At 38.0% G+C, this 12,234-nt stretch overlaps 1 pseudogene; it reads right to left on the bottom strand.

Moving 5' to 3' along the window:
- Positions 1–5,580: 5,580 nt before the first annotated feature.
- On the bottom strand, positions 5,581–9,099 carry LOC116094067 (annotated as a pseudogene).
- Positions 9,100–12,234: the final 3,135 nt, after the last annotated feature.

Below are 12,234 nucleotides of genomic sequence, written 5' to 3'. Positions count from 1 at the left end.
GCCAATATAATTTGTAACTGAACTCCAGATGCATACCCTTGTACATGCAAGTATTTGTAGTTCTCATCTCTCATCAAGGAAGCTTCTTTTTGCTGAAAATACAAGTATAGAAAGCTATAAGTTGTTGAATGCAAAAAACAACTGAACCTGACCAGGGGATGGCCAGCCACAACTGATGGATCTATAATACAACCTCTAAATCAGGGACTATCACATAAAAGGTAGTAATATATTTGAGAAGCTGAAGGAACTGTAAAACTACTATAATACAGTGACTTTCATACAAGAAAGTCATACCCCTGAAATCTCAACAGTAGAACTGCATAAACATGACCTCAATATGGCAATACCAAAGTGCATGCCTACATAGATAGTTGAAAGCTCACAGGATCCTGTCCTTAGGTAAGGAGCTACATGGTTACTAAGAGAAGAGTAACTCCATTTGATTTTCCAAGGAAAATATCCTGATAGGTTATTCAGCCCCATGAATCAACCCTGAATATGCATACATATTAGTGGCATTGAATTGAGTCAACAGTTTTTCTTCACAATGTGTATTTTTGAGAAAGACAGTAAAATTAAAGAATGCAGCAAAAAATCTAAAGCATTGTTTAAGTTTATATTATCCTAAATGGGACTAAAATGAAATTGGAAAATTATATCAAATGTACTAGAATGTTACATTGATTACTTTTATTATGATATGTAATATTAGTTGTCACTGCATAAATTACCCATTTTCTATTTATATATCAGATTTATTGACACCTTATTTTATTATATTAAATTGTAGAACAGTATTTTCTCATATACCATCAAGATGTTAAATGAGAAAGATTAATGAAAATGATTTTTCTTGCTATTCTTGGCAAATATTCTCTTCATATGGCATCTTTGGATGTCCAGAAAACTGCTACATACATTATTCAACTTTACTTTAAACCAGCATTACAATGATCAGCTTCACTGATGTTGTTTCAAGTGCTTATAATTCTGACTGCAGAAATGATCTGTTAAGTCTCCAATTAAGAAAATGTAAGTTCTTCTAGTCAGTGATCTACATTATAAATTATAAGATAGCTGTATTTTTAAACTCGATTCTCCTTTTTAAACCAGGAACGTATTACCTTAATTTCCTTGAGATTAACTTACTATATCTATATATCAATCTAATTTTAATTGTAAAATATGTATGTACCTAAATATCTGTACTTCAGTCTAATTCCTTATTATTTTGAGAAATGTCACAGTGAAAGGCCATTTAGATTTACTTCACTTCATGAGTCACTAAGTAAATGTCTGTGATATGCTGTCATAAGACCCGGCATTTTCTTCAGCTGAATTTCCCTCTGTTATTTTGACAATGTTCTAAGATATCTAAAAGTTAACTGAATAATTACTCGTTTATTTTTTATGCCATACTTGACCCCACAACAAAATTGAGAATAATTCATTACAAGAAAATAAATGGAGAATATATCTTTTATAGAGCTGTAATTTTTCTCTTAATTTTTATTAATTGTTTTATTTATTTACATTTCCAAATGTTGCCCCCTTTTCTGGTCCCTCTTCCCATAGTTCTACACCCCACTCTCTGCTGCTTCACTTCTAAGAGGGTGTTCCCCTTCCCAGGCATCCTTTTCCCTAGGGGCATCAAGTCTACACTGGATTAGATGCATCCTCTCCCACTGAGGTCAGACAAAGCACACCTTTGCTACATAAGTGCCTGGGGCCACAGACCAACCTGCATAAGGTCTTTGGTTGAAGGCTTAGTATCTGGGAACTCCCAGGGTTCCAGATCAGTTCAATTCCTTTAATCCTTCCCATAACTCTTCCATAGGAGTCCCCAACCTCAGTCCATCAGTTGGCTATATCTGGATCTGTCACAGTCAGTTGCTAGTAGAGCTTTTCAGAGAACAGCCATGCTAGGCTCCTGTCTACAAGCACAATATAGCATCAGTAATAGTGTCAGGATAAGGTGTGTACCCAAGAGATGGATCCCAAGTTGGGCCAGTCACTAGTTGTTTTTTTTTTTTTTTTTTTTTCAGTCTCTGAATTTTGTCTCTGCATTTCCTTTAGACAGGGACAATTCTGGGTCTAAAATTTTGAAGACAGGTTGGTGTCCCCATCTCTCCACTGTGTGCCCTGTCTAACTACTGGAGGTCCGGATCCATCTCCCCAGTGTTGGGCATTGGGGCTAAGGTCACCCACATTGAGTCCTGGGAGCCTCTCACATCCCAGGTTTCTGGAACATTTTAGAGGTACCCCATCCCACTCTAGATGCAAATTTTTAACACATAATTTTAAAGCTTTGGTGTTTTGATTCTTAGTTTTTCACATCTTCATGTTTATGTTCTTTACAAGCATTCATGTAGGTTTGTATTTTGCATTCCTACTTAGAAATAGATCATTGAATGTTCACTAATACGCCAAATGCTTTGCAGGCCTTCAACTGCTCAGTAAGCCAAGCTTCTCGTGTACTGTTGATCCCTCTGTATCCTTTACTCTTCCCTCAGTTTTCCCTGCCCAGTAACTTGTCACATCTGTTTTGTAAGTTTCACAGAGGCTTATTCTAATTGCTTTCTTTCTCACACAATTTACAAAGTACACACCAATATAAATTAGCCTAGATCTGCTTGCTATCTTTTGACCTTTTAAAAGGTCACGTCTTTCCAATATTTTTTCAACTGTGTATTTCATAAAATTTTCTTTTTTCTCAATTTCATAAGTCAACACACTTTTGTGTATTGCAATCTACTGAATATGTTCAAATGCTTCTTGATTTGGAGAGGTATGCAAATTTTATTTTAATTTTACATTAAAGCATAATTTTATTTGAAAACAATTATATCTTCCCAATTATACTCAAAAGCTCATGTTTTATATTCTTCCCATCCTTTTCAATATTGCTACAATTACAGTTTAGTGTTTTCTATAGTGAAAGTTATATATTATCATCATGACTAAAGATTTAAACAAGTAAACATAATCTTAAATAAGGAAGAATGTATTATCCTTTCTTTGAGAATATATCTATATCTATATCAATATCTATATCTATATATATATTAGTGGTGGTGGTGGTATCAGTACATTGTAAAAGCTGACATTACAGGTTTGTATATACACATGAAATATACATGTCACGCTTTTTATTATAAAATGTTGGGCAAGCTAATGCACTATTAGAATATTTGTATTAACTATGTAAAATTTATAATATTGTGATCATAAAACAGTTAAACATCAGTCATTTCATATGTGTCACAATGTACATTATCACATTTTAATGAAGTCATAATCTCTGTTGCTAATACCAGGCAAGATATTAAAAACTTAATGTCAGTGCGCTCTCTCTCTCTCTCTCTCACACACACACACACACACATAGTGAGATGGACACATTAGATTTCCATAAATGAATAACAAATTATCAGAAAGTTAGTCCCTGAAGGCAATTCCCATTTATTATCTCAGATTTCTTGGGCTAGAAGTCCTGGCTTATTCTCTCCCAGTTTGCCTGTTTGACAAATTTAAAGGATAGAGGTTGAGCTTCATGCGCTAGAGCTGGGAAAGATTTTATTAACTATTTTATTTCAGTTGCTAGTAGAGTTGATTGTCCAATCTTCATGGTTTTGGATTCTAATTTTACTAGTTTCTATTATCTAGGTCCTCTATTTTTAAAATTTGCAATCCATATTTATGTTACACACTGCTATTCATCTACGACTATCAACTCTTAATGCTACACTCAGGTCTTCACATTTTTGCAAAAAGCACTTTAGTGATTGGATCATTCCTTAGCTCTTCAGAATGTATTTGTTCTGTCTTCATTTACTAGACTTCCTATAACTTTGATTGAGTCTCATTTTACTCAAATGATTTACTCATTTGAGTCAAAGGATTGACTCCTTAAAGTCAATCCTTTTTTTAACTGATGCTCAAGCTTTAAGACATATAAATGGGACTCCAGTCTCTCGTGCTTGTTGCTAGCTTCATCTGCAACTACTTCCTATCTAATACTTGTCATTTCAGAAAAACCCTATATATGAAAATGATTTCCTTATTACTCATACTGTCTTCTTTCTTAGCACACTTTCTGGGTTTCATCTTGTCTTATGAAAGTGCTAGCAAGGAAGGATCTCCTCATTGAAGAAGTTCCCTACATTTATCCTCCTGTAATTTCTGTTTTGTTATATTTTCTTTCTTTAGAGAGCCTTCTTCTTTGTGGCTTTTCAGTTTAGACTTGTGTCTCTTTTTGTTTTAATATGGTTGCATTGTATAACAGCTTTAGTCATGGAAAAAAATCTCAGATGAGGGTTATAATTTTCTCTGCCTAGTGTCTATGTTCCTATTTAATGATTTATCTTGACTTTAGAATAGAATTGTCACTTACATCCAATAAAATCTCTAGAAAATGGTAAATTGCGTTGTTTTGAGTCTATCTCACACTATGCGAGACTTAAGAATCCATAATCTATCTCACTAACACAACTGATTGCATTGATAAAACTATACCACAATAGAATAGAGGACGTAACCGTTTGGATTTCTTGCCAGTGAATCATGAGAAGAGGAATCTTAGAAACAGCATGCAACCTCATGTTGCTGGGGGATGATAAGTGTTTGACATTCAGCTACTGATACACTCTACCAGACTTACATCAGTAACAAACTTATCTTCCCTACAAGGATAGCTGATGGCATTTTCAGGCACCAGTTATGCCATAGTCATTGTTTCATCTCTACTACTTACAATAGAGCCTTGATATTACATATAGTCAAGTCAGCCATTCAAATTCTCTGGTAATATTGCAAACAAGCTTTGTCATAAATGACCTCAGTACAGATATTAATATGGTTATTTTTATCTCCCAGTTTTTGGCTTTGGTTTTTAATCTACCACTTAATGTTTCCTTTCTAGCATGTTTTGAAGAAAATTTGAAGGTGTTTTAAAACTTCCTGAGACATTGATCTAGAATTGAGAATTTCTTTCTTTCTTCCTTTCTTTTTTTTTTTTTTTAGAAAGTCAAGGAAATTTATTTCCTGAAGTCATGACACAGTAACTCAACTCCTAGCTGCTATGGAACTCTAGTCTGAAGGTCAGAGTGCTGACTACATGCTGCATGGACCAGGAAAATGTAGTCTGTGGTCATGAAATGCTTGATTACCTTGATTGGTGTTTCACACAGTGGCCTGCCTGTCCTAGAGCACAACCCCAGAAGCAGACCCTGAGCCTGTTGGGTGCTGACCAGGCCTAGAGAAGCAGCCACACAAGGCCAGCCCACCAGACTTTGCTGTGAGAACTCAGGGAGAAGGAAGAACATTAGCAATTTACGAGGGTCCAGGAGCTGGTTCAGATTGAGACAAACCATTGTGTGGTTGGGTTTAGGCAGCAGGCTGGAAAGGTTTCTTTTTGATAATTATCAATCATTTGGGGCCTCAAGGGGGGGTTGGGGGGCCACTTGAGCCCCAAAGCTGGAAAGTTCTTCAGAGCTGCTCATATCAAGAGTCTTCTCACTGCTGTTGGAGGTCCAGGAAGCATCTCTCACCACGAAGCCTTTGGATGTTGCCTTGGACTCTTCATGAGCTGGGGGCTTCATATAAACTTGCAGTGCCTCACTCTCTACCGCATCTGCCAGATATCCCTCTTCTAGTTCAGGATATGGTCAATAGCTTCCTCCACATTCTCCGGGAGTCCTGTCATAGTGACACAATTGGGGTCTGGAACTGCACTCTGTGGGAAATTAATGTCCACCTTGAACTCATCCATTATTTTCCGGTTTGGGATTGTATTTGGAGTCTACAGTGACAATCAGCTTAAAACTCCTTAAAGCCCGACCTTCCTGTGCAACCTGCAGCTCCTTCACTCGATCCTGTAGCTAAACCTTAGCCCTGTCCAAATTTGCTACAAGGTCAGTGTTGGCGATGATGTCTGACTGCAGCTCAGGGGCTGGTACATGAATATTCACCAAACTCATCCATCATTTTGTGGATTCCACTTCCATTCTTGCCAGTGATGTAGCAGTGAAGATCAAAGGGTACCTCTACCTCGATGGTGACCGGAACCAGCACTTTCAGGGCTTCCTTTGCAGCCTAGCATTTCTCTTCCCTGCCAGAGATGATTATGATGTCATACATCCTGGGAGAGCCAGGGTTAGTCTCCTTGGCCTCTCTGCCCTCTTTAGCCTCATCTCCATTCTCCTGGATGGAAGGCTCTACACTGTGAACTGGATTTTCTTCTCTGTCTGGGAACTTAATTTGAATATTGTAGTCCTGAGTGATCTGCTAAATTCTTGAACCTTTGGGACCCATGACCAATTAGTGAAACTTCTCGGGTATAGTGCATTCCACTGTCACTTGAGCTTCCAGATCTTCAATGATTTCCTGAATGCGTTTCTTGGCTGCCTCCACACAGTCACTGCATGCCACAGTGTGGGAAGCTGACCATCACCTCACCATACTCTTCAGCAATCCTTCGTAATACCTGTCCTCTTCGGATGAAAAATGGCGGTGGTGTTTGGGGTCCACAAACATGTAGTCCACAACCACATTATCCAGGTTCTGGATCAATGCTTCCAGCTCCTTTTGGACCCCACAGACAGCATCCTCCATTCCTATGATTGTGATCAGGTCCTGGTCCTGGCTCAGATGTTCACAGTAAAACTCTTGGTTTGCTTCTCCTCAGCCAGGGGCAGGAGCTCCTGCTTCTTCGCCTTCTCTATGTCTGCGGAAGGACTCCTGATGACAACAGTGTCACTTCCAGCACCATCCACAAGAAAATGAATATGAACGCCACAACATTCCTCCATGATGGAGTGGAGCAGTCGGCCCTTTGTGCCAATGAGAGAGTTGTGTAGTTTGTCAGGGATAGAGAACTCCACTTCAGCGATGTTGGCCAGATCTTTCTCGTCTCTAGGCAGCTTCACAGTTAGTTTGCTTGCCAGTGATAACAATGGTCCAGGGACCACTGTTTTCTGCAGAAAGTTCAATCTTGGTGTTACTCTCTTCATTAATCTTTTTAATGTCCTTTCCCAAAGATATTCTTGTGAAACTGTTTGAAGATCAGTACAGTAACTGAATAGCTATTTTCCTCAGGTCTGCAACCATTTTCTGCATGTACTTAGTGCATTTTTCCACCTTATTCTTGGGGTCTCTGAGTTGCACAATATCACTTTTTTTTGTGCTGCGTCTGGAAAGTTGATGATAACCTCTGGGAATTTGTCATGAATTTCTAGAATCCGTTCACCTTTCTGCCCAGTGATTGTGTGATGAAATCTTTGCTCAATCATTAGATCCTTGGTGTGCTCATTTTCCATTCGAGAAGCAAGCTCCAGCAGCTCCTGCTTGGCCTGCTGCACACCCTGTGTGTCACCCTCAGATCAGGTTACTCTTTTTGCTGTCAGGAGGGGATGCGCACAGACACTTTATACAGATCTTTGATTCTGTTGATGTTGACTCTGCTCTTTCCAATGAAGTGTCTGTGGAATTTATAGTCAATGTTGATCTCTACATTAATCAGGTCTTTGACCATTTCCTTCAATCTGTTCTTGGGCTACATTCACATCCTCTGTGGGGCCCTTCAGAGTGATCTTGTCTTCACCTTCTGTGAACTCAATGTGAACTTTAGGCATTTGCTGAGTGATTTTAGCTAGATTCTGCCCTTTCTTAACAATGATGAAACCATAAAGCCAGGAAGGGCAGAAACTGAGGGGACTGTAAAACTGTTGACCTTGGCATAGACTTCAGCCAACTCCTATCCCAACTTTTCAGGCTTACCTCTAAGTATCACAGTCTCAGAGATGCTGTTGGAGGGTGGGATCTCAACAGAAACTCCAGTGTTTTCCAGGCTCTCTTGCAGTGAATTGCCCTTTGGCCAGACAACATACTCTGCTGAGATTTCTTCAGCTCTACCACAATGGTTGTAGTCTTCTTCTTTTCTTCATAAATCTTCTTTTTCTTTAATTTATATTTTATTAGATATTTTCTTTATTTCAATTCAAATGATATCCCCTTTCCCGGGTTCCCTTCAGAAAAAATCCTCTGTTCCCTTCCCCCTTCCCCTGCTCACCAACCCACCCTCTCCCACTTCCTAGCCCTGGCATTCCCCTACACAGGGGCATAGAGAACCTTCACAGGACCAAGGGCCTCTCCTCCCATTGATGACCGACTAGGCCATTCCTCTGCTACATATGCAGCTGGAGCCATGAGCCCCCCATGTGTGCTCTTTGGTTGGTGGTTTAGTTCCTGGGAGCTCTGGAGGGTACTGGTTAGTTCATATTTTTGTTCCTCCTGAAGGTGATGTAAACACCTTCAGCTCTTTGGGTCCTTTCTCTAGCTCCTTCATTGGAGACCCTGCATCTCATAAATCTTCTTAATATGAGCCACAGCCTGAGCCAGCTGCTTCTTCTCTCCAGTAAAGATGATTTCTGTATGGTTAAGACTGGGTAGAGGGATATTGATTCGAGTGCCTGTCTCCTGCATGATTTCACCCACAAGTTTGTTGTACAGCCCAGCGATGAAGGGGTGGAAGGCCTTCTTCACTTCTAGCCTCTCTTACAGCAAGTTTGTCCTGTTCAGCAGAGATTAGGAGGACCTCATAGCAAGCTTTCTCAATGCCTTCTTTGGTGCCAGTGATCTTGATCTGATTACTGGGGTCATCTGGGAGTAGGATCTATAATCTAGCATAAATGTCTTTGTGGGCTTTCATGATGGCATCTAGCTTCCCTGAGATCATGATGGAGAGAAGTTAGTCTTTAGCCAGAGCTCCAAGTGAGCACCAGTCCTCTGCATAATCTCAAGGCAGATCTTTGCTTGTTCACCTTATCCAAACTGGTTCATGTCCTTATATTTTCTCTCATCCAGGATACATGAAACACCTGAGTGATGACAGAGGCCTTAATGGGCCAGATCTTGTTATTCCAGGCTCCCACAGGTTCTTGGGCACTTTCCAAGCCAGCTACTTTCTCAGGAATCCTCCTTGTAGGTTAGAGGGTCTCTTTCCTCTTCTGAATTTAGTGTGGGAACTTTGACTTGTGGAACCAGCCCACTTCAATGTTCAGCAAAACTCTCTTGGGTAAAGACTGCAATGGAGCTCATGGTTGATCTCATGTCCACACACAATCCTAGTAAGACATAGCAAAAATGGTCAGTAGACAGAAAGTCTGTCCTGAGGTTGCCTCTGTCAGCCTGCCAGCTTTTACTGTTCCTCTTTTATTGGTGCGAGGAATCCAAGCTCCTAAGTTAGAAACTGTGATGAAACAGGAATAAATCGCCATCGTGGTAAAGGAGAAGGGGTTATGCTTCAAGAATTTCTTCTTATCTTTATGTTAGTTGGTTGCATAATACCATTGAAGACAACTCCTGATTCCAAACTTTATTGTTTGTAGGCCACAGTCAACCTAATTGGAACATATAAAGTTATCAAGTATCTATGCCTTAAGGCTTATGATTATAAATGGCATTGCTCTGGGAATGAGTGTGTCATTCTTCAACACACTGCCATTAAAAATAGTTTGCAAATCTCACAAGCATCAAAGTGATGGGAATGATTTATGAATACTCAAATTACGATGCTTCAAGGAACATGTGTCTGTGTCTATGTGAATATTTTCTTCTAAGATATAATGGGAAGAAAAATGCTCAGAACCTTAGGAAACTTTTTAATACAGTATTTACTATGAAGTAGAAATACCAAATAAGAAAAGGTAAGTTAAATTTAAGCTGATGGACTTTCTTAAATTCTATGTATCCCATGATGAAATTTATATACTGAGTCTTTCTGTAGCTACGATGAAGACGATCTTAAGTTGATTGGAATCTCTGAACAAATAGCAGGCAGAAAGATAGATGAAACTTTATTGACACAGGCTGTTATACTGCTTCTTTCTTCAAGATAGAAAATAAAGAAAATAATGTGTTATATAACTTCTTTATACTCTCTACAAGCTGTGAGTATTTGCAGTGATGATTTTTAATTAAAAAAGCATAGAAATATTATAAGGATGAGTTTTTGTTTTAATCCCATTTATGGGGACATGCATGCTTCAAATTTTCCGCAGCACCTGACTATAATTATGATCTAGCAGAAGCATGGTTTTGCCAGCTGCATATAGTTTCTGTTATTGTATGAAGCTTAAATTCTGGGAACTTTTCAGAGATTATATAAATGGGATAAACCTAAGAAGCAGGCCTAGTGGTTGTTAATCCTCATGGAGATTGGTTGCAGTTTGTTAGTAGTGGTGCTCAAAGAATAAACAAGAAGAAAGAAATGAGACTTAAGGATCTCTATGACTCCTCCTTCCTTTATCTTTCTTCCTCTCCTATCTAGGGGATAGAGGATGAAGCTGGAGTGAGGGAGATAGATGAGGAGAAAAAGAAGAATTCATAAAATATCAAAGACCAGCTATAGGTAAAGAAAAAATAAACAAACAAAAAAAGAAATTAGATTCAGGGCTCTGTCTCTTTCCCTTTTAGATTTCTTTCTATCCTATCTACTGATAGGTAGTGAAACCAGGAATATAAAGGGTAGGGAAAAAAACCTATAAAGTAGCAAATACTAACTTAAAGGGACACCTAAATATTGACTCAAAATTTACAGATAAAAATGGGAAATTTGATTTCATATGCTATAGAAGAAATGGCCTGTGATCAAATAATGGATTTTTTTTTTTTCAAAATGCTACCAAAGAAAAAAATTATTTTGAGTGCCACTGCTGGGACATCCCTTGCTTCCTTTTCTTTTTCATGTATCTTGTTACAATTCTGCCCTGCCTTTATATGTTCTTTCTTCACCTCCTTGAAGTATAGGCTCCTCTGCTTGGTTAATAGTTCATTTAGAGAACTCCAACTGTACATTTGTTTCCAAAGTGGATTAAATTATTTTTTATGAGTTATAAAAATCTGGAGATCAATGATATCTTCAAGGCAATAGAGATTCCACAATTATTCTACCACCCCCTTGAAATCATTTTATTGCTTTATTTAGACTCATTAACTACTTGCTCTCTAAGCATGCTTAGACTATTTCAGACACTTGTCAAAGACTTCTATTTCTACTTTCTCAGTTTCCCCTCCCTGAAGCTCTACAGTTTAAGAGAATACTAATAGTGTTTCCATGAGAAAATATACAGCTACATACTTAAAATTGAATATTCTGGAAACACTTATTTTATTAAATCTGTTTATTTAATTACAAATGACTAGAAATACCTTGGATGTACTTTGGATTCCACTACACCTCACTTTCTTTATCTTCCTATTTTTAATATCTAAGCAAGCCCTACTAAAATAGTATGCAAACAAAAGTTCAGTGCCTGTATATACTACAGAAGAAAAAGGAGAATGCTGCAACTCTTCCTTATTACACCTCTTAAATGAATCTTCCTTGCTTTTTTTGGGAGAAAAGTCTGTTTTTGCAGAAATTGTTTTACACATAGCATCTATCTTTCTGCTCAGAAGCCATGAACTATTTGTAATAAACTAAAATAGTACCATTCTTTTCACCACAACTAAACTTTATATACTTTTGTTCATGACAACATATCTTTGACCTGTTTTTAATCACATATAGTTTGTCAGAAATTATTCAAAACTTTCCAGCTTATTTTATATGTAAATAAATCCTCCATTCTACATAAATCTTCTACTTTACTCTTGGATTTAAAATTTAGATGTTTAGATTGTGGAATGTTACATATTTGGATTGTATCAATCACTGAATGAAAGTCTTCTATACTCCTGTTTCTACAGAAAAATTGGAGTCTACAGCTGAACTATGAATCTTAACATGCAAGCTGAGATGATTTAATTCCATTTATCACTTCCTTTCTAATGCCTTCAATGACCTATTTCTCTCTCTCTGTGTGTGTGTGTGTGTGTGTGTGTGTGTGTGTGTGCGTGTGTTTCTGGCATATCATACGATTATTCTTCTATTTAATTTTTCATACAGTATCTCTCCCTGAATTGGAAGCATGATTTATAAGGTAGATTGATTAGAAAGTCAGCTCCTGGACCTTACTTTCTCTACTCTGTGAGCATTGAGGTTACAAGTCCATACTATAAAGGTTACTCACTCTTATGTGTTAAGAATCTAAGATCATGTCTACCCTCTCTCTTGCCCGGCAGGTTCTTTACTCACTGAGCCTTCTACCATGCCTAACCACTCATATTTTTTTCCTGGACAAACAAAACCAAATTGCAACAGAGGATGTCCTTGTGGAACATCAATGAGAA

The sequence above is a fragment of the Mastomys coucha genome, unplaced genomic scaffold (genome assembly GCF_008632895.1).
Source record: "Mastomys coucha isolate ucsf_1 unplaced genomic scaffold, UCSF_Mcou_1 pScaffold16, whole genome shotgun sequence".
NCBI lineage: Eukaryota > Metazoa > Chordata > Mammalia > Rodentia > Muridae > Mastomys > Mastomys coucha.
This window is presented reverse-complemented; position numbering and strand designations above follow the sequence as displayed.